Below are 18,831 nucleotides of genomic sequence, written 5' to 3'. Positions count from 1 at the left end.
CAGCTGGAAATCAACCTCGGGCTGCGCAATCGCACGGCGAGACAAGCGCGTTGGCGCAGGCCCTGCAGCTCGGGCGTGCGGTAACGGACACGTGAGTCACCGAGCGAGACGATACGACCGTCTTCAGGCCATGAAAGAGTCGATTCAATTAAGGTCACAGTCCCTAGAAGGGTTTTCTGCAGCAGATGCGGTCGGGCAAAGAGAGTTTTTCCTGCTCTACCTCAAACGGGACCGGCTCGGGAACACAAAATGCCCATTGATCGCGGGCAGCGGTGCCGCACGTCGGGGACTCAATCAGCCGGTGCTGGGCGCCGCACGCTTCCGAGGCTGCGTCGACATCGCTCGTCTAACTGTTCAGCTCCTGTCGCTCGCAGAATTTGTAAGCGGAGACGCTTTTCGAGATCTTCGTCCCCATGACTTGATGCGCGACTTGGCACGAGCGATTCCGGAGCCACGGAGCCGGGGAACCACTCATCCCGTGCTCAGAGCTCCGCGTTGGCACCGGCAGCGGCTTTGCAGGGTATTGCCGGCCCAAAAGACCAGAATTTGGGCGAGCCTAAAGATGAGCTGGTGCGTCTGGTCAGGAGGAGGTTGATGGAGCTGAGCAGCCTGACCCCAGCAGCGGTTTGGGGATAACGTGTTTAATGAGGGATCCTGGCACATGTTTAATGAGGGATCCTGGCACATGTTTAATGAGGGATCCTGGCACATGTTTAATGAGGGATCCCACCACATGTTTAATGAGAGATCCCAGCACATGTTTAATGAGGGATCCTGGCACATGTTTAATGAGAGATCCTGCCGCATGTTTAATGAGGGATCCTGGCACATGTTTAATGAGTGATCCTGCCACATGGTTAATGAGGGATCCCAGCACATGTTTAATGAGTGATCCTGCCACATGTTTAGTGAGTGATCCTGGCACATGTTTAATGAGGGATCCCGGCACATGTTTAATGAGGGATCCTGGCACATGTTTAATGAGGGATCCTGCCACATGTTTAATGAGGGATCCCGGCACATGTTTAATGAGGGATCCCGGCACATGTTTAATGAGGGATCCTGCCACATGTTTAATGAGGGATCCTGCCACATGTTTAATGAGGGATCCTGGCACAGTTTAATGAGAGATCCCGGCACAGTTTAATGAGTGATCCTGCCACATGTTTAATGAGAGATCCTGGCACATGTTTAATGAGAGATCCCGGCACTGCCGGGCCGGGGCCGGGACACGCGGCGCATCGGGACGGGGACGCTCGGGATCGCGACGGGTCCTGCGCCCCATTCCCAGCCCCGAGCTCCAGCCCGGCCAGCAGCAAACAGCCCTGTCCTTCCTACGCTCCATCTCATTACGCACCGCACTAAAAAACCCCTTGGCTGGTATGAACTGACGCTCCCAGCGCGCAGACCGGAGCCGGTCCCAGCCCAGCGCCGCGCTCGGCCCAACCGGGACGGACCCGGCTGAGCCGTCCTGGCCCCGCTCTCCTCCCAAAACCAGCATCACCGAGGCCCTTTCACCGTGAAGCGCCCATGGAGCTGCTCTTGGTTTCCATCAGCATAACCAATGGCAAAATGAACCTCTTTGCGGAGGAAACGGCGAACGCTCGCTGCATCCTGCAGCGTCCAAATCAATCACCTGCCCCCTCCCCGCATTAAAAAGCAACCTCAGCCCAGCAAAACTGCCCGGTCAGCAGCAAGGAGAGCGCGCTCTCCTTTTGGGAGCTGGGGGCGGATTATCTTTTAAACCTTTCCTTTTATTGATTTCAATAAATACATCGCGCAGAACCACAGAGCCCTCGTCAAACGGGCCCCCGGCATCGCCTCAACCTCACCGCACACAAGCGAGATGCAAACGTTTACCGGAACAGCAATAAACCTGGACAAGGCGCCTTCTCCCAACACGGAGCGCGAGGGACACAACAACCTTGGGTTGGCCACGGGTCTCATCGATCCATGGAGACGCTAAGGCAGGAAAACCCTCCTTTGCACCGACACCAAAAGAGCCCCAAATCGGTGCTGATGAGTCTGGGCTGCGCCCCGCCGGGGTGACCCGCACCCATGGGTGCGATGGAGACGCACGGCGAGCGCAAGAGGCCGAAGGTTGGGATTCCACCCTACCTGCTACGCGGAGTCCTGCATCTTCTGCTCCGGCTCGAGGATGCGCTGCGGCCGCCGCTGCTCGGTCAAACTGCAAAGGACAACGAGCAGGCGTCAGTCTGGGGGGACACGGGCAGCGTGGGGCTGGGGGGACCACGAGCCGTGACCATGGGAAACACGGGGAGCGTCCTGGAGGTGGGGACGGGATACGGGAACCTGGGCGACCGCAATAGGGGGGAAAGCAGCAAGAGAGTTGCGCCCACTCTTCCATCTCAAGGTGAGGCCCCAAAAACAGAGCGGCCCGGCAGCGAGGTGCACAAGGTTTCGAGTGAATTTAGTGAGGCCTGAAGGGGAACGACACCCACCTGAGCGCTCGGGTGCTTTATCGGCCCAAACGGGGCCTTGCCAAGAGCAAACGGCCGCGCAAACGCAGCTGCCAAATTCATCTCATGCGCCACTCAGCGCCGGGAGGTGATCGGCGGGTCCGGTGCTGGTCGCTCATGTACCGGCGGCGATCACCGTCCCTGTGCCCGCGAGAGAGATGAACGGCTGCTCCTCCCGCTGAGCAAAAGGGAAACTGAGGCCCGGAGGCCGGCGCCCGGCTCTCCCAACGCGCCGTAAGCTCCCAGAGCCGAGCTGCGGCCTCAGCCCCGGCGCCTGAGACACAGCGAGGAATTGTGCTCGGCTTTCCGGCCTCCTCATCCTCCGCTTCAACCACAAAACCAGCCTTCCTCCCCCGGCCCCCCCGCCCCCGGCCAGCTCATTTCCTGACATTACAAAATTCAGGCTGAACAAAGCCGGAGCGAGGAGCGCGTGGCTCCGGCGGCGCCTGCACCCGCCCCTGCGACACGGGGAGCATCGCGACACCCCAAAATAGCCACGGGTTTCCAGGCTCACATGAGCGCCGAACCTCGTGCTGGGGTGTGCGGACAGACCGCCCACAGTGCATCGGGACATTGGGATGAGGCTCTGTCACCCCCAAATGGGAGAGAAGTGGGGACAAGGATGGCGGCTCCAGTTGCTACCCCAGTTAACACCCGGAGCAACCTGTTCCCCCCGCTCTAGGAGCAGCGCTTATCCCCCTTAATCCCAGAGTGTGAGGGGTTGAAGGGCCCTGGAAAGCTCATCCAGTGCAATACCCCGGAGCAGGAACACCCAGCTGAGGTTCCACAGGAAGGTGTCCAGGGGTTGGAATGTCTGCAGAGAAGGAGACTCCACACCCTCCCTGGGCAGCCTGGGCCAGGCTCTGCCACCCTCACCCCAACAAGTTGCTTCTCATCTTCCAGCGGAACCTCCTGTCTTGCAGTTTGCACCCATTGCCCCTTGTCCTGTCCCTGGTTGTCACCAGCAGAGCCTGGCTCCATCCTCCTGACACTGCCCCTTTCCATCTTGATCCCCAGCAATGAGTCCCCCCTCAGGCTCCTCTTGTCCAGCTCCAGAGCCCCAGCTCCCTCAGCCTTGAGCCTCTATAATAAATGAGCATCCTGCAAAATGCCCAACCACGCGGGGACAGGGACACCCACCGCAGAACCATCGCTCTGCGAGTGCTGCGCTCCCACCGGGACATGGACGGTGCTGCCTGCGCTTCCACTTCTGCCTGGTTTGCGGCTCGGCGGGGGCTGCTCTGCAAACGAGCCCCCGCACACACACCGGGCTGTAATTAGCGCCAAGCCATGTGTCACACGCAGCCAGTGGGACGTGCAGGTGGGTGCGGGGCCACCCTCGCACCAAGGGGCTGCACAAGATGGGCGCCCGCACCACGGATCCATCCCCAGGGCTGTACGCAAAGCGGCTCCTGAAACCCGCGTCCTGGGGTACAAGCACCTGCCCCGGGGGGCTCGGGGCCAGCTCCACCGCCCCAAGGGGACAGGACCAGGACAAACGGCCAAGCAGGACCTCACGGGTCTGTACGCGGAGTTGTCCATGTGCCACCATGCCCGGCACCACTGGCACAGACCTCAGCACCGACGGCAACAACAGCCGCAGCTGGTTTGTCACTGGAGCCAACGGCCCCAGGCCATAGAACCAGTTGGGCTGCTCAGTGATGACCGGTCACCAGTGACAACCGTCCGTACGTCCTGCCCTTGGCCAACAACCCTTGGCCGGGTCACAGTCCCCAGATCACGACAACTCATGGCAACGCCCATTGGAACAGGCTGGAGGCGCCATCATGGAGGGTTGGACAGACGGACATGACGTTCTAGCACATGGGGGTGGGCAACGCTTGGACTCCGTGATCTTGAGGGGCTCTTCCAACCAAAATGATTCTAAGTATGGGGTTTCTCATAGAGGGTACTTATTTGCATGCACCTTAATAGCCACGCTATTACAATTAATATCTTTACCTTTGTAGCCAATAGGGTTGAGATGAAAGGGAAAGGCGCTGGGTTGTGCCACCACCAAGGGACCCCACGGAGCCCCCGGCTCGTCCCCATTTCTGGTTTCAATGCTGCCCAGGGAAGGGGAAAAGTGTCATGTTTTCAACATGCTCTGTTGTTTTATGAACTGCAGGGGAAGAAAATCACATAGGGGAGGGATGGAGGCAGCAAAGGGCAGTGAATTCCCCTTTCTAAGAGAAAACAAGGAGGGGAGGAAAAGGGACAATCCTTTCGTCCAGCTTTCGGTCAGAAATGCTGAGCAGATGCTAAAATTGTTCCTGTTTGAAGAGCAAAGGGTTGGTTTCACCCAGCGGCGAAGCAGAAACGCCTCGGGGTGCGAGCTGCCCCGAGAGCAGCGGGGAAACGGCCCTGAAGTGGGGGGGACCTGCTGGGACCCCCCGTCTTGAAACTGATGGGGTTGGCTGGTGCAACCGGCCGTGCAAAGGATGGTGGAGCCGCCCGGGATCCGCAGATGAGCGGGGAAGGATCCCCAGGATGAGCAGGGAAAGGTCCCGAGGATGAGGAGGGAAGGATCCCAAGGATGTGCAGGGAAGGATCCTGAGGATGAGCAGGGAAGGATCCTCAGATTGAGCAGGGAAAGGTCCCGAGGATGAGGAGGGAAGGATCCCGAGGATGAGCGGGGAAGGATCCTCAGATTGAGCAGGGAAAGGTCCCGAGGATGAGGAGGGAAGGATCCCAAGGATGAGAAAGGACGGATCTCAAGGATGAGCAGAGATGGATCCCGAGGATGAGCAGGGAAGGATCCTAAGGATGAGAAGGGAATGATCCCAATGATGAGCAGGAAGGGATCCCAAGGATGAGCGGGGAAGGATCCTGAGGATGTGCACGGAAAGGTCCTGAGGATGAGCAGGGAAGGATCCTGAGGATGAGCAGGGAAGGATCCTTACGATGTGCAGGGATGGATCCCGAGGATGAGCAGGGAAAGATTCCAAGGATGAGAAGGGAAGGATCCTGAGGATGAGCAGGGAAGGATCCTGAGGATGAGCAGGGAAGGATCCTTAGGATGTGCAGGGAAGGATTCCAAGGATGAGCAGGGAAAGATTCTAAGGATGAGAAGGGAAGGATCCCAAGGATGAGCAGGGAAGGATCCTGAGGATGTGCAGGGAAGGATCCTGAGGATGAGGAGGGACGGATCCTGAGGATGACAAGGGAATGATCCCAATGATGAGCAGGAAGGGATCCCAAGGATGAGTGGGGAAGGATCCCCAGGATGAGCAGGGAAAGATTCCAAGGATGAGCAGGGAAGGATCCCGAGGATGAGAAGGGAATGATCCCAATGATGAGCAGGGAAGGATCCCCAGGATGAGCAGGGAAGGATACTGAGGATGAGAAGGGAATGATCCCAATGATGAGCAGGGAAGGATCCCCAGGATGTGCACGGAAAGGTCCTGAGGATGAGCAGGGAAGGATCCTGAGGATGAGCAGGGATGGATCCTGAGGATGAGCAGGGAAAGATTCCAAGGATGAGAAGGGAAGGATCCCAAAGATGAGCAGGGAAGGATCCTGAGGATGAGGAGGGAAGGATTCCAAGGATCAGGAGGGAAAGGTCCCAAGGATGAGCAGGGAAGGATCCCAAGGATGTGCAGGAAAGGATCCCAAAGATGTGCAGGGAAGGATCCCAAAGATGTGCAGGGAAGGATCCTTAGGATGAGCAGGGGAAGATCCCGAGGATGAGAAGGGAAGGATCCCAAAGATGAGCAGGGAAGGATCCTGAGGATGAGGAGGGAAGGATTCCAAGGATCAGGAGGGAAAGGTCCCAAGGATGAGCAGGGAAGGATCCCAAGGATGTGCAGGAAAGGATCCCAAAGATGTGCAGGGAAGGATCCTTAGGATGAGCAGGGGAAGATCCCGAGGATGAGCAGGGAACGATCCTGAGGATGAGCAGGGAACGATCCCAAATATATACCCACCCATAGATAGATAGATAGATAGATAGATAGATAGATAGATAGATAGATAGATAGATAGATAGATATGCGCCCTCAACTCCATCATATATACATGTAATACCCCAAATAAATAACCTCCTTGAGCTGGCAGCGCGTCTCAGGCAAAACCCGTCCTCGCCCTGCGCAGGAGGCTGGAGGCCGTTAAATCACTCAGCCCCGTCATTAGATCCATCACCAGCCAATTAAGGCGCCGGCACGAGCTCGCCTGGCACAGCAAAGCTGGACCGGGTCGGGGGCCGGCGTCCACGGTGTCCCCATAGGGATCCAAGCACACAGGGGGTGAAATTGGGGGGGATCGTCCATTGTGGGGGGTCCCCCGGGCCGAAGCGCAGCCGAAGGGGCCCAGACGGAGGCACAGATTGCGGAGGGGAAGAGCAGCCGACCGCAATCTCTCCTTCCCCTTTTGCCACGTTTCCTCCAGCAACGGGCTCAGGGCCGCAAACATTCGGGTGCCAAAGCCAAACTTCCCCCCCCCCAGGCTCCCAAGCCAGCTCGTGGAGCCCCCACTCCAAACTGGGGCGAGCCCAGGTCCCGCGGCTGTGCCATACTGGTCTTGGGAGGTCCTGCTAACAGCAGGATCAGCCTCAGCATTAGCCAAAATTCCCCATTTCTCCAGCCCACGAAACTAAAACAACTCAGGCCTGGCCTCCAGGAACATCCCCAGGGCTTAATTAGGCCCGATGAGTCTTTTATGTTTGGGTTTCCTCTGGCTTGGGAAGGGACAAGCTGGGGAAGATCCCACAGCAGAGGGGAGCGCCGGGCAGCGGGGCAACGGCGGCTCCAGAGCGCCCGTCCTGCCAGATCCTGCACCCCCGGCAGCCCCGGCACAGCGACCGCGGCGCGGACAGGGAGACGGGAGGGAGGGGAGAGGGAACCGGGACAGAGGAACCCGCCCCGGGGGCGGCAGGTGCTCGGCTGCCTGGGACGGCAGCGTGGGGACGGGCGATGGCACAGGAGTGATGGCACCAGAGTGATGGCACTGGAGCGATGGCACAGGAGCGATGGCATGAAAGCGATGGCACAAGAGTGATGGCATGGGAGCGACGGCACAAGAGTGATGGCACGGGAGCGATGGCACGAGAGTGATGGCATGAAAGTGATGACACGAGAGTGATGGCATGGGAGTGATGGCACTGGAGCTATGGCACAGGAGCAATGGCATGAAAGCAATGGCACAAGAGTGACGGCACGGGAGCGATGGCACAAGAGAGATGGCACGAAAGCAATGGCATGAAAGCGATGGCATGGGAGTGATGGCACAAGAGTGATGGCACCAGAGTGATGGCATGAAAGCAATGGCACGAGAGTGATGGCACTGGAGCTATGGCACAAGAGCAATGGCATGACAGCGATGGCACGAGAGTGATGGCACGAAAGCGATGGCATGAAAGCGATGGCACAAGAGTGATGGCATGGGAGCAATGGCATGAAAGCAATGGCACAAGAGTGATGGCACGGGAGCGATGGCACAAGAGTGATGGCATGGGAGCGATGGCACAAGAGTGATGGCATGAAAGCAATGGCACGAGAGTGATGGCACAAGAGAGATGGCACGAAAGCGATGGCATGAAAGCGATGGCACAAGAGTGATGGCATGGGAGTGATGGCACCAGAGCGATGGCATGAAAGCGATGGCACCAGAGAGATGGCATGGGAGCGATGGCACAAGAGTGATGGCACAGGAACGATGGCATGGGAGCAATGGCATGAAAGCAATGGCACAAGAGTGATGGCACAGGAGCAATAGCACGGGAACGATGGCACAAGAGAGATGGCATGAAAGCGATGGCACGAGAGTGACGGCATGGGAGCAATGGCATGAAAGCAATGGCACAAGAGCAATAGCACGGGAGCGATGGCACAAGAGCAATGGCATGAAAGCGATGGCACGAGAGTGATGGCACGGGAGCGATGGCACAAGAGTGATGGCACAAGAGAGATGGCATGAAAGCAATGGCACAAGAGCGATGGCACAGAAGTGATGGCATGAAAGCGATGGCACAAGAGTGATGGCATGGGAGCAATGGCATGAAAGCAATGGCACGGGAGCGATGGCACAAGAGTGATGGCATGAAAGCAATGGCACGGGAGGGATGGCACAAGAGTGATGGCATGAAAGCAATGGCACGAGAGTGATGGCACAGGAGCAATAGCACGGGAGCGATGGCACAAGAGCAATGGCATGAAAGCGATGGCACGGGAGTGATGGCATGGGAGCGATGGCACAAGAGTGATGGCATGGGAGTGATGGCACGAGAGGGATGGCACGGGAGTGATGGCACAAGAGAGATGGCACGAAAGCAATGACATGAAAGTGATGGCACGGGAGAAATGGCATGGGAGTGATGGCATGAAAGCAATGGCACAGGAGCGATGGCACCAGAGCCGAGAATGCTGGCACACACCAGCCGTGCCGGGGCCACATCCAGGCTGTGCAGAAGGTGCGACCACCACGGCTGCCCCCCAAGGCCTGTGCGGGCGGGTTGACGGTGCCCCCCGCTCAACGCAGGGTGGGAAGCACAGGGGGTGTCCCAGCTCCTCCAGGTCACCCACGGGCTCCCTGCCCAAATCCAGCCCCAGCGGCCGCTCTCCGTCCCCGCCGCGCTCCAGGGAAGGTCACAGCGCCCAAACGTGTGGCACAGGCACCGCCGGAGCTGTTGCGACAGCGGCCACCGGCCCTGCCAGGCGTGGGGGACGCGGAGCGGGTGCCGGAGGGGGGGTGGCGTGCGCCTGTGCGACCGTTGGAGCCGCCGAGTTTCGCTCTCGCCGGCTGAGTTCCCCCTTGGGCGGCAGAGATGCAGAACCGAAACCTGCAGCTGGCTGGACGCGGGCGGGGGGCGCGGGAGGGCTGGGGCCAGCACGGGGTTCGGGGCGAAACCACGTACCCCACCACGCCGGTGACCGAGGGGCGGCGGGAGGTCCCGGGGCGGCGTGGGCTGCGGGATGGACACGTGTCTCGCAGCACCCACCCCGCTCCTGCTCTCTCTGCACAGCTGGGTCTCCTTGCACCCCGCACATCTGGCGGGAGGACAAACACCCCTGGGCATGTGGGTGCCAACACCTGGGCAGGCTCTGCTTTGCGCGTCCCCCTCTCCGAGAGCCCATGGGGGCTGACGCTGCCCCAGGACGTCCCCACGGCCCCACGGGCTGGTCCTGTTGCCAGAGCAGGGAAACTGAGGCACGGGAGGGGAAGCAAACAGCAGAGCTGGGAACACAACATCCCCACCCTGATCCTCCTGAGCAAGCCCCTCACCTCCCTCCTCGTCCCACCCTACTCACCAGCACCACGAGGACCCGGAGCCTAAGCCCCAAAACACCCAAATCCATCGCAGGGGCTGCTGTGAGAGCCCAGCAACACCACGGTGTGGGTGCCCCGCACCCCGAGCACCCAGCTATCACCCTTGCCCGGCCATGGAGGCGAAGCTTCGGGCCACATTGCCACCTGCTGGGACCAGCCCTGGGGCCCGACGGTGACAACCGACCCAGCCACAGCGTCCCCAATGTCCCCTGCAGGGACAGCAGAGCTCTGCGGGTGCCAGGCGGGTAAGCAGCCGCCGCTGGCTTTTCCTCATTAACTTTTTAACCGACAGCACGGCAGCCTGGGACGGCACATGTGCAAACCCACCCAGACGTGCCAAGAGGGGCTGCGGGTGTCCCCGCACCGCTCAGGTCCCCTGGGTCCCATCAGGGCATCGCGAGGCCCCGGTGCCGCTCCAGGGATGCAGGAGGCTTGTCCTGGTTTTGTTAAAAACAAGTTTCTCTTTCAGTGAATTTTGCCTGTCAGCTAAAGCTTCATATTAACTGCATTTTCCTGGAGAACCAGACACATGTTTTGGTAAACCTAGCAATGGAATGCAAACTTATTGATAAGCATGGATGGACATCTCGCGAGAGGGGTGACGAGAAACAGGTGGCCAAGAAACTGACCAACTGTGTATAACATTCCATTCACGTGAATACTCCATATAAAAGTGGGAGATCACGAGGATCTCGTTCCTTTTGCCTTTCCCTTCTGCTTATGGCCGACATTGAGAGAGGACCTTGCGAGTCGTCCCTGTGAACTGAGGCCTAGTGAGAGACTGAATCCAGCTCCGGTTGGCTGCAGAGTCCAGTCCAGGACTTCAGCTGCCGGCTTGTGAAATGAGGCCAGTGAGAGACTGAATCCAGCTCCGGTTGGCTGCAGAGTCCAGTCCAGGACTTTGGGTGCCTGCCCTGCAGTTGCTGAGACTTTCAAGATTGGTTTTGTATATTTTGTATTATTTTCTCTATTCTTATTAGTAGCATTAGTAAGACATCTTTAATTCTTCCAACTCTCTTCTCTCTGTCCTTCTCCCCCTCCCGATCGCCTGTCCTGAGTGGGAAGGGGGGAGAGGGAGGGGCAAAAGGGGGAAGTGGGGGGGGGAGAGGGGGTTAAAAATACATCTGCCAGGGTTTATTGTCACCCCGCAATCTTAACACTCGACAAGGCTCCATAGATCTGCAATTCCAGCTCCTGCCGGCATGGCCAAGGCAGAGCCGAGGAGGCACCATCAGCCGGTTCGTCCCCCTGACTCCCGCACAGACCTGATTCTCGCTCGTCTTACAAGCCGCGCTTCTCTCTGTAGCACGGGGAGGACGGACCCTCTGCCGCTGCTTTGCGGCCGCTTCACATCCACGTAAAACCGTGCTCTGGGCACGGGGGGCTGCGAATCACACCGGCACACACCGGTCATTTATCACCAACGCTCCACAGCCGCTGACACAACCGCCCCCGGTGACAAGAGCGGAGATGGAGGTCACAGAATCACAGAACCCCAGGATGTCAGGGGTTGGAGGGCCCTGGAAAGCTCATCCAGTGCAATCCCCCCAGAGCGGGAACACCCAGGTGAGCTTCCCTGGGGATGAGCAGGGAAAACGCAACCCCCAGTATGACCAGTTGGCTGGTTAAACTACGCAGGGATCTTATCTATAGGTGCCGATAAAATCCCCCTTGCAGCGGCGTGTGTGGGTTTGGGTGTAGGAGTCGCTGGTGACGGCACGGGCTCGGGTTTGCACGAGGGGTGGGGTTTGCAGGAGGGGTGGGGTTTGCACGAGGGGTGGGGTTTGCACGAGGGGTGGGGTTTGCACGAGGGGTCGGGGTTTGCACGAGGGGTCGGGGTTTGCACGAGGGGTTGAGGTTTGCATGAAGGGCTTGGGGTTTAAAGAAGGTTCTGGGGTTTGCACAAGAGCTTGGGGTTTACACCAGGGGTTGTGGTTTACACGAGGGCTTGTGGTTTACACGCCGGCTCAGAGGTGAACCCCATTTTTGGTGCTCGGGGACGAGCAGCCCTGGCTCCCGCTCGGGTCGTGGCTGCACCGGTTGGTTTTCCAGCACCAGCAGAGCTTTCATCCGGCGGTGCTGGTGTCACTGGTGTCACTGGTGTCACTGGGTGTGGGGGAACGAGGCGAGCAGCGTTGTTGAAGGCGCCTGGAAGGCGGCAGCAGCCCCAGCCGTGGCCAATTTAGCTCAGGACACACAGGAGGGTCTGTAGCACAACCCCGAATTAAACCCAAACCTCCCAGGCGTCCCGCGTTTGACCACAAGGCCAATGTGCACAAGAAGGGCCTTTTTCTTCCCTGTTTGCCCATCGCCCTTAGAAGCAGCTTTAAAAACTCTCTCTGTTGCTGGAGAGCTGGGCCGGGATTTTCCAGCGCGGTGACGGTCGCCGTTGGGCAGGGTGGGGACAGCACCGAGGGGCACATGTGGGTTTGCAGGGTCTCAATCATAGCGAGTGCCCACCCGTTCTGTATTTGCAGTTGTGTTTGCATGGGGTTTGGGGGTGCCCAGGTACCCCCGGAAAACCCTCGATGTGTCACCTCATCCCCGTGTGTCACCTCATCCCCATGTGTCACCTCATCCCCATGCGTCACCCCACCCGGTGACCCTGGAGTGTGACCAGACTCGGGCTGTGCCAGGTGAGCGGACTCAGTGCCAGCGGCTTCCAGGCTCTGGCACAGCCCCTTGGGCACCTGCCCAAGGGGGGCTCGTTACCAAATCGGTGGGTGAATGGAGCTGGTGTCTGCTGAGCGGGACCCCCCTGTGCCGGGCACACACGGGGCAGCTCCCGGTACCATCCGGGAGCCCTTTGTGTGTGTCACAGAATCACAGAACCCCAGAATGTGAGGGGTTGAAGGGCCCTGGAAAGCTCATCCAGTGCAACCCCCCCGGAGCAGGAACACCCAGCTGAGGTTCCACAGGAAGGTGTCCAGGGGTTGGAATGTCTGCAGAGAAGGAGACTCCACACCCTCCCTGGGCAGCCTGGGCCAGGCTCTGCCACCCTCACCCCAACAAGTTGCTTCTCATCTTCCAGCGGAACCTCCTGTGTTGCAGTTTGCACCCATTGCCCTTGTCCTGTCCCTGGAGAGAGTCCAGCGCAGCCACCAAGATGCTGGAGGGAGTGGAGCATCTCCCGTGTGAGGAAAGGCTGAGGGAGCTGGGGCTCTGGAGCTGGACAAGAGGAGCCTGAGGGGGGACTCATTGCTGGGGATCAAGATGGAAAGGCAGTGTCAGGAGGATGGAGCCAGGCTCTGCTGGTGACAACCAGGGACAGGACAAGGGGCAATGGGTGCAAACTGCAACACAGGAGGTTCCGCTTAAATACAAGAAGCAACTTGTTCGGGGTGAGGGTTTTACACGGGCAAAGGACCAAAAACATGTAGGAATGGAGTTTGCTTCCTCCTGCAGCCTTGGACAAGAAGGGGCCACATCGAGCATCGCACCAGAGGAAGGAGCCGGTTTGAACCTCTTTGCCAATCCAGACTCATCCATTCTGCCAAACGAGAGAGATGGAGCAGGGAGGAGATCGCGGGATGCCATGCCCAGAGCCCATAAATCACAGCGAGGGGAAAAAAAAAAGAGTTGCGTTTGCCCTATTTCTTATCTCCTCGGAATTTGCGCCGCTTTCCCAGCTGCACAGGCAGCTCCGTTCCCAAGAATTTCAGCGGAGCCGTGACCTCTTTCCAGGATCGTACAGTATATGGTGGCGGGGAGCCAGCGCTAATTATAGGCGCAGGAAAAGGGGAGCGAGGCTTTTGGAAAAGCTTCACCTTCCCAGCGCGGGGACGGGGCAAAACGGCCCCAAACGAGCCATAGAGGGATGGGATGGGTGCGGGACCCGCTGAGCGCCGGCACGAGCGCGGCATCAACCGCAGGAATAAATGCAGCAAGACCTTGGGATCAGCATCCCCAAGCGATGCCACAAAGCACGACGTGCAACTTGCAAGCGAATAAACGTGCGTTAAACTTGAAGCAGCAGCAAATGCTCTTGACCAAAAAAGCCGGGAACCCTCTGGCTTGCCGCAATGGTTTTCATTTTCAACCAAGTAAAACTGAGTCTCAACGCCGGGCGCTCGCTTGTCCCCCCCACGCTCGCCTCCCGGTTTGCCGGCGCGTGGGAACGCGTGGGCGCCGGGCTCGGGTTTGCTCTCTGCAATGGCTCCGCAGCCCGGCTCCCGACGGCGTGCGGATCGCAGCCCTGCTCCGTCATCCCCACATCCCAGCCCTCCGGCTTCGGAGCCGTGCGAGGCCACTCGGCGCCTTCAAAGCGGGTTCCAAACCTTGAGGTTGCGGGTACCCCAACCCTGTGGGTGCTGCAGGGCTCTCGCACCCACCGCGGCACCACAAGGGGGTTCCTGCATGTGGCGATGGCCGCAGGGCCGGGCGCACGGAGCACCGGGCCCCGGTTGCGGTGTCCCGGTGGGGAAGAAGCCGCTTGCCAAGGGAAGGAATCAGCCCACGGCACCTCAGGGCCAAGCGATGCCCTTTGGAACTGAGAGTTGGGGTGTTCAGCTGGAGAAGAGAAGCTCCACGGAGACCTTAGTGTGGCCTTTCCGGGCTTAAAGATGGGACAGACTTTTGAGCCGGGCCTGCTGTGATAGGACAAGAGTGATGGTTTTAAACTAAAGGAGGGAGATTCAGGCTGGATAGAATGAAATTGTTGCCCTGAGGGTGGTGAGAGCCTGGCCCAGGTACCCAGAGAGGTGGTGGCTGAACCATCCCTGAGACATCCCAGGCCAGGCTGGACGGGGCTCTGAGCACCCTGAGCTGGTGACGATGTCCCTGCTCATGGTGGCACTGGGGGAGCTTTAAACGCCCCTTCAACGCAAACCATCTGTGATTCTGTGACTTCTCAGGCTCCTGCTAATGGGGAAGGGGGTTCCGCATCCCGAGCTCGCCCTCCTCCTGCCATGCCCTTCGGCATCACCTTCACAAGCTCAACCGCGGCTGAACCCCCGGCACCGGGGACACTCCGAAACGCTCCTAAGGAAGAACCAGCCTCAGCGCCACCAAAACCCAGCGTTATTTCACATTGCAACACCCCCCCTCCGGCAAACACCATCCAGCGACGGAGCGGCAGATAAAAAGCAATGACATCCCCACGGTCCATAGCGAAGACACCGAGACCGCGGGCGCCCAGCACATGGTCCCGCTGTCACCCGCTCCCCTTCCACAGCAGGACGGAGCATCCCGCACCCCCCACACAGCGCCCACGCTGCTCCGGCACCGGTGTCACCGGCGCCACCGGTGCCACCGGCACATCCCGGCGCAGCACGTGGCACCGGCGGCGCCAACACAGCCCCTTCCCGCCCCAGCTCTGCCGGCGCCGGCGCCGCACGCGGCTCTAAGCCCTAACGGGATAACAAGCTCACAATGAGATCCTAATGACGGATTAGCGAAATACAGTTTAAAGAGATTAAGGCTGGGTGCAGCGCCGAAACTTTTCTTTTGGATATTATTTTAAGAGGTAAGACCCGGATTTCACCCACCGGCCACTCGGACGGTTTTTCCACCGCGGGCGCGTAAAGAGCAGCTGCAAAAAGGATGGATGAACACGATCATAAAACCCCGCTTATGGCGCCTAAAAGCCCGGCCTAAGGTGCTTTAAAAGTGAACCAGAGGCTTCCTCCATCCCTCCCCTCCCACACTGTCCCATCTGCATCCCAGCTGTGCCCCGGTAATGCTCCGGGTACCGGTGGGTGATGCTCTGGGTACCGGTGGGTGATGCTCTGGGTACCGGTGGGTGATGCTCCGGGTACCGGTGGGTGATGCTCCGGGTACCGGTGGGTGATGCTCCGGGTACCGGTGGGTGATGCTCCGGGTACCAGTGGGTGATGCTCCGGGTACCCGTGGGTGATGATCCGGGTACCGATGGGTGACGCTCCGGGTACCGATGGGTGACGCTCCGGGTACCGATGGGTGATGTTATCCACCCCAGCTTGCCAAGGAGCCCCAGGGAAGCAGGTACTCCGCTCTCATTCAGGAAAAGTGATTAATATTAATTACTTGGCTCTACACAACCAGAACAAGAAGTCAGGCTTGGCCAGCCCCACACGCTCCAAAAGCTCGGGAGGCTCGTTCACCCCCAAATCAAACTATGAGGGTTTAAAATAGAAAAGGCAACACATCTGGGGTCGCTCTTTGGGTTGTTTTGGCTGCTCGTGTTTGTGCTGCGACCGCAAACGCCAGCACTTTCTCCTCTTGAGAAAGGGCAACGTGACTCTCACCCCATCGCGGGAAACCGGGGGGGAACGGGCGGGGGCGACCGCTCGACCCCCCCAAATTTGCAGCGTGTCATTGAAACCATGCGCCGAAAGGGAGGTGGGGAGGGGAGCCGACAAATCTCCCTGTTGAGAGGCTACAAAAGAAACCAGATGAAGATGTTTGGAGCGCATCCAGATGTTTACTAGTGACGCACACAGAGGTATAAATAATTATCCGGTAGGAGTTTTGTTCACAGGCAGCTCTCCCTTATCTAATCAGATCTCAACGCTACGCGGCCCCGCGCCCCCCCCCAGCTTAAAAAGTCTTGAGGAACCAGATGCACAATAAAACGACTCGCTAGGAACACCGATTTAATGCCATTAATCGCTGGGCGTTCGGAGCGGAGCTGCCGGGACTCAGATCTGGTGGGGGTCATGGAGCCAAATTGGGGCGCTGGTAACGCGGCGTCTGCCGATCCCTCCGCTAGTAAAACAACCGGCTGCTTAAAATACACTGGCAAACAAAAAGCTGCCTTGTCCTGCGTGTCACCGACCAGCGGCCGCGGAGCCGAGACGCTGCAATTACCTAAAAATAAATGGACCGCAAGCGCCGCGATGCCGGACGGCAGCCGGACGCACGAGCCGAAGGGTTGAGAAACGCACGTTGATATCGAGGCGTGAACAGCGCCCAAAAAACCCCCTCCCCGAGGTGACGTTGCACCGTGAGCACCGTGCGCCCCCCTCTCAAAGTTAAACCGACCCACCGTAGGCGAGGATGCCGAGGAGAAGCGTTGGAAAGTTGCTGTAGGAAATGGGCCGCTCGGCTTCTTGTCCCTACTGGTGGGAAAGTCTATAAATCGCTATGAAAGGGGAAAATAAAGAATAAAATCAATCCCCTCCCATTCTATCCCTTCGCTCTCCCTCCTCCAAAGGGATTGCGAAAACAAGAGGGCAGCCGGGGCTCGGAGCTGCAGCGTTGCCGAGTTCCTACGGAGTCTGGGCTCTTTGCCACCAGCACAGCGGCTCTGGGGGTGTGGAGAAGGGAGGAAAAACAGACCAAACGAGAGAAGAGGAGGAAAAACAATTAAAAACTAATCCCGTTTATTTTGGGGGATGCGAGAGAAAACTCGCACCGCACAAACGGGGCCGGGGGGCTGAGCGCGGCTGCGGCATCCCCGCGCTGTTCGGTGTCGAAGAGTTTGGGTGGAACAGTGTGGGTTTGGGGGGGGAGCGCTGAAGAGGCGCTTGAGGGGTGCGCACGAGCCTCCTGGGGAGCACCCATGGGTGCTACGGTGGCTCTGCCCCGCGGCCTCGGCTCCGGAATTACTGGAGACAGGCTGGAGGAAAAGCCGTGACCCAGATTCCCCCCAGCCTGATCCCTCACTGAAGTCATAATCCTCGGAGGGCTTCTGGTCCTTGTGTTTTAAAATACATCCCTGCGCGTCGCCATGGCGACGGGGGCGATGCTATAATTTCAGCGTTATAGACTCGAGCGCGACAACGAGCTGCACTGGTAATGTATATTGGGGAGAGGACTCACCTGCTGCGGATGCTCCAGATCCCGCAGGGGATGCGGGACAAACGGACACATCCTAACACCCTATTTCGGGGCGGCCTCGGCGCTGCCCATCACACCCGGCGGCAAAACCAACCGACCTTGTGAACGAGCAGCAACGGAACGGCCGCGCAGCCCCTTTTCTACATTATTTTCCACCGTGCTCTGCTTGGGTCTGGTCCCCCAAGGTCCCATCCAGCTCCCAATGGGATAAGAACCCCCAACATGGTTTTGCAAGGCCGGGAGATGCCTCTGGGTGCTCTGGGCTCCGTGTTATCACCATCCGGCACCAAAAAGCGCTGGGCTGGCGTTAAGTTTTCAAGCTGGAAGGCGACTTGTGACCGTGCAAAGGGACAAATCAGGACGGTTCGGACCCCCCAGATCATAGAAACCTCAAGTTGTGTTGCGCACAGGAATAGGAAAATCGCCCGAGCGGATGCTAAACCAGTTTTAGCCGCGTTTCCGTCCCCCCACGCCCCTTCCCGCCCCATCACCAGCACCCGCCGTGACGGAAAAGTTCCGAAAGGCATCCAAATAAAAATAAGCCAGTACACAAACACCTCTGCCCAACCACCCGTGAGCACGAGGGGGCCCAAAGGAAGCCAGAAACCCCCGGGGGACAGCGGGGAGGCGAGAGCAGGGCGCTCCGGTCCAGCGCCGGCACCTGGCGCCGCAGCCGAGCCTTCCCGGCCTTGAGCCTTTCCAGACCCAGCCTTCCTAGGCTGAGCCTTCCCAGCCCGCTGTGCCGGGCAGAGACCCCCTGGTAAAACACATGGAAGGCGCCCACGGTGCCAAAGCCCAGCTCAAAAAGGCGGCTTAAAGCGGGGTTGGGCGCGATGCTGAGATAATGGTCTCCTGAGCACATAAATGCTTGAAAAAGCCACGTTGCGGCGTTGCAAAAGTGGGGAACGCGGGTGCCGCGCACCAACCATGAGACCTCATAACGCCCCTCGGTGCAACTGTGCCGGGTGGGGATCAGACCCTTGGAAAAGCTCCAATAACCTCAGCGCCACCAAGCAAATTGTTCCACCCCCAAAAAGGAGCCAAACCCCACAATGGTCACCCTTAGCCTGACCTGGCAGCCCTTGTGCCACCAGGGTGGCTTTTAGCAGCGCCCCGAGCTCCAGATTTAGCCTGCAAGGTGTTTATCTCCGAGAAGCTAAAAACAAAGCCGCATTTGCATAACAAAAAGGCCCCGTTGGTTGGCTCGGTACATCATGCAAAGCGGCGCCGGAGCAAAGGCGCTGAAGGTCACCCGAGCGCCGCCGCCGCGCTGGAAAGGACAACGCAAGAACATCTCAGACCGCGGCCAAAGGAAAGGCGTGAAATTCTG

At 58.9% G+C, this 18,831-nt stretch overlaps 2 protein-coding genes across 15 annotated transcripts in view; one reads left to right on the top strand and one right to left on the bottom strand.

Annotated features, from left to right (window-relative positions):
* The window catches only part of CRABP2 (cellular retinoic acid binding protein 2), a 355,112-nt gene that overhangs the window by 197,574 nt on the left and 138,707 nt on the right, over window positions 1-18,831 (top strand). The window lies entirely within an intron of this gene.
* MEF2D (myocyte enhancer factor 2D) overlaps window positions 1-18,831 on the bottom strand; it is a 75,703-nt gene that overhangs the window by 49,831 nt on the left and 7,041 nt on the right. For 10 of the 14 annotated variants that reach the window (XM_082073397.1, XM_082073410.1, XM_082073411.1 and 7 more), the window contains exon 2: window positions 2,119-2,188. The exons of 2 other annotated variants lie outside the window; for them this stretch is intronic. The gene's annotated coding sequence lies outside the window, so the exon portion shown is untranslated. Of the gene's footprint in view, window positions 1-2,118; window positions 2,189-2,462; window positions 2,771-16,707; window positions 16,724-18,831 lie in introns of those variants that run through there. 2 more of the 14 variants (XM_082073406.1, XM_082073404.1) reach the window with 2 other exon arrangements.

Source organism: Streptopelia decaocto (assembly GCF_964273445.1).
Source record: "Streptopelia decaocto genome assembly, chromosome: 26".
In the NCBI taxonomy this organism is placed as follows: Eukaryota; Metazoa; Chordata; class Aves; order Columbiformes; family Columbidae; genus Streptopelia; species Streptopelia decaocto.
Note: the sequence above shows the minus strand (reverse complement) of the source record. Positions and strands in the feature narration are given on the sequence as shown.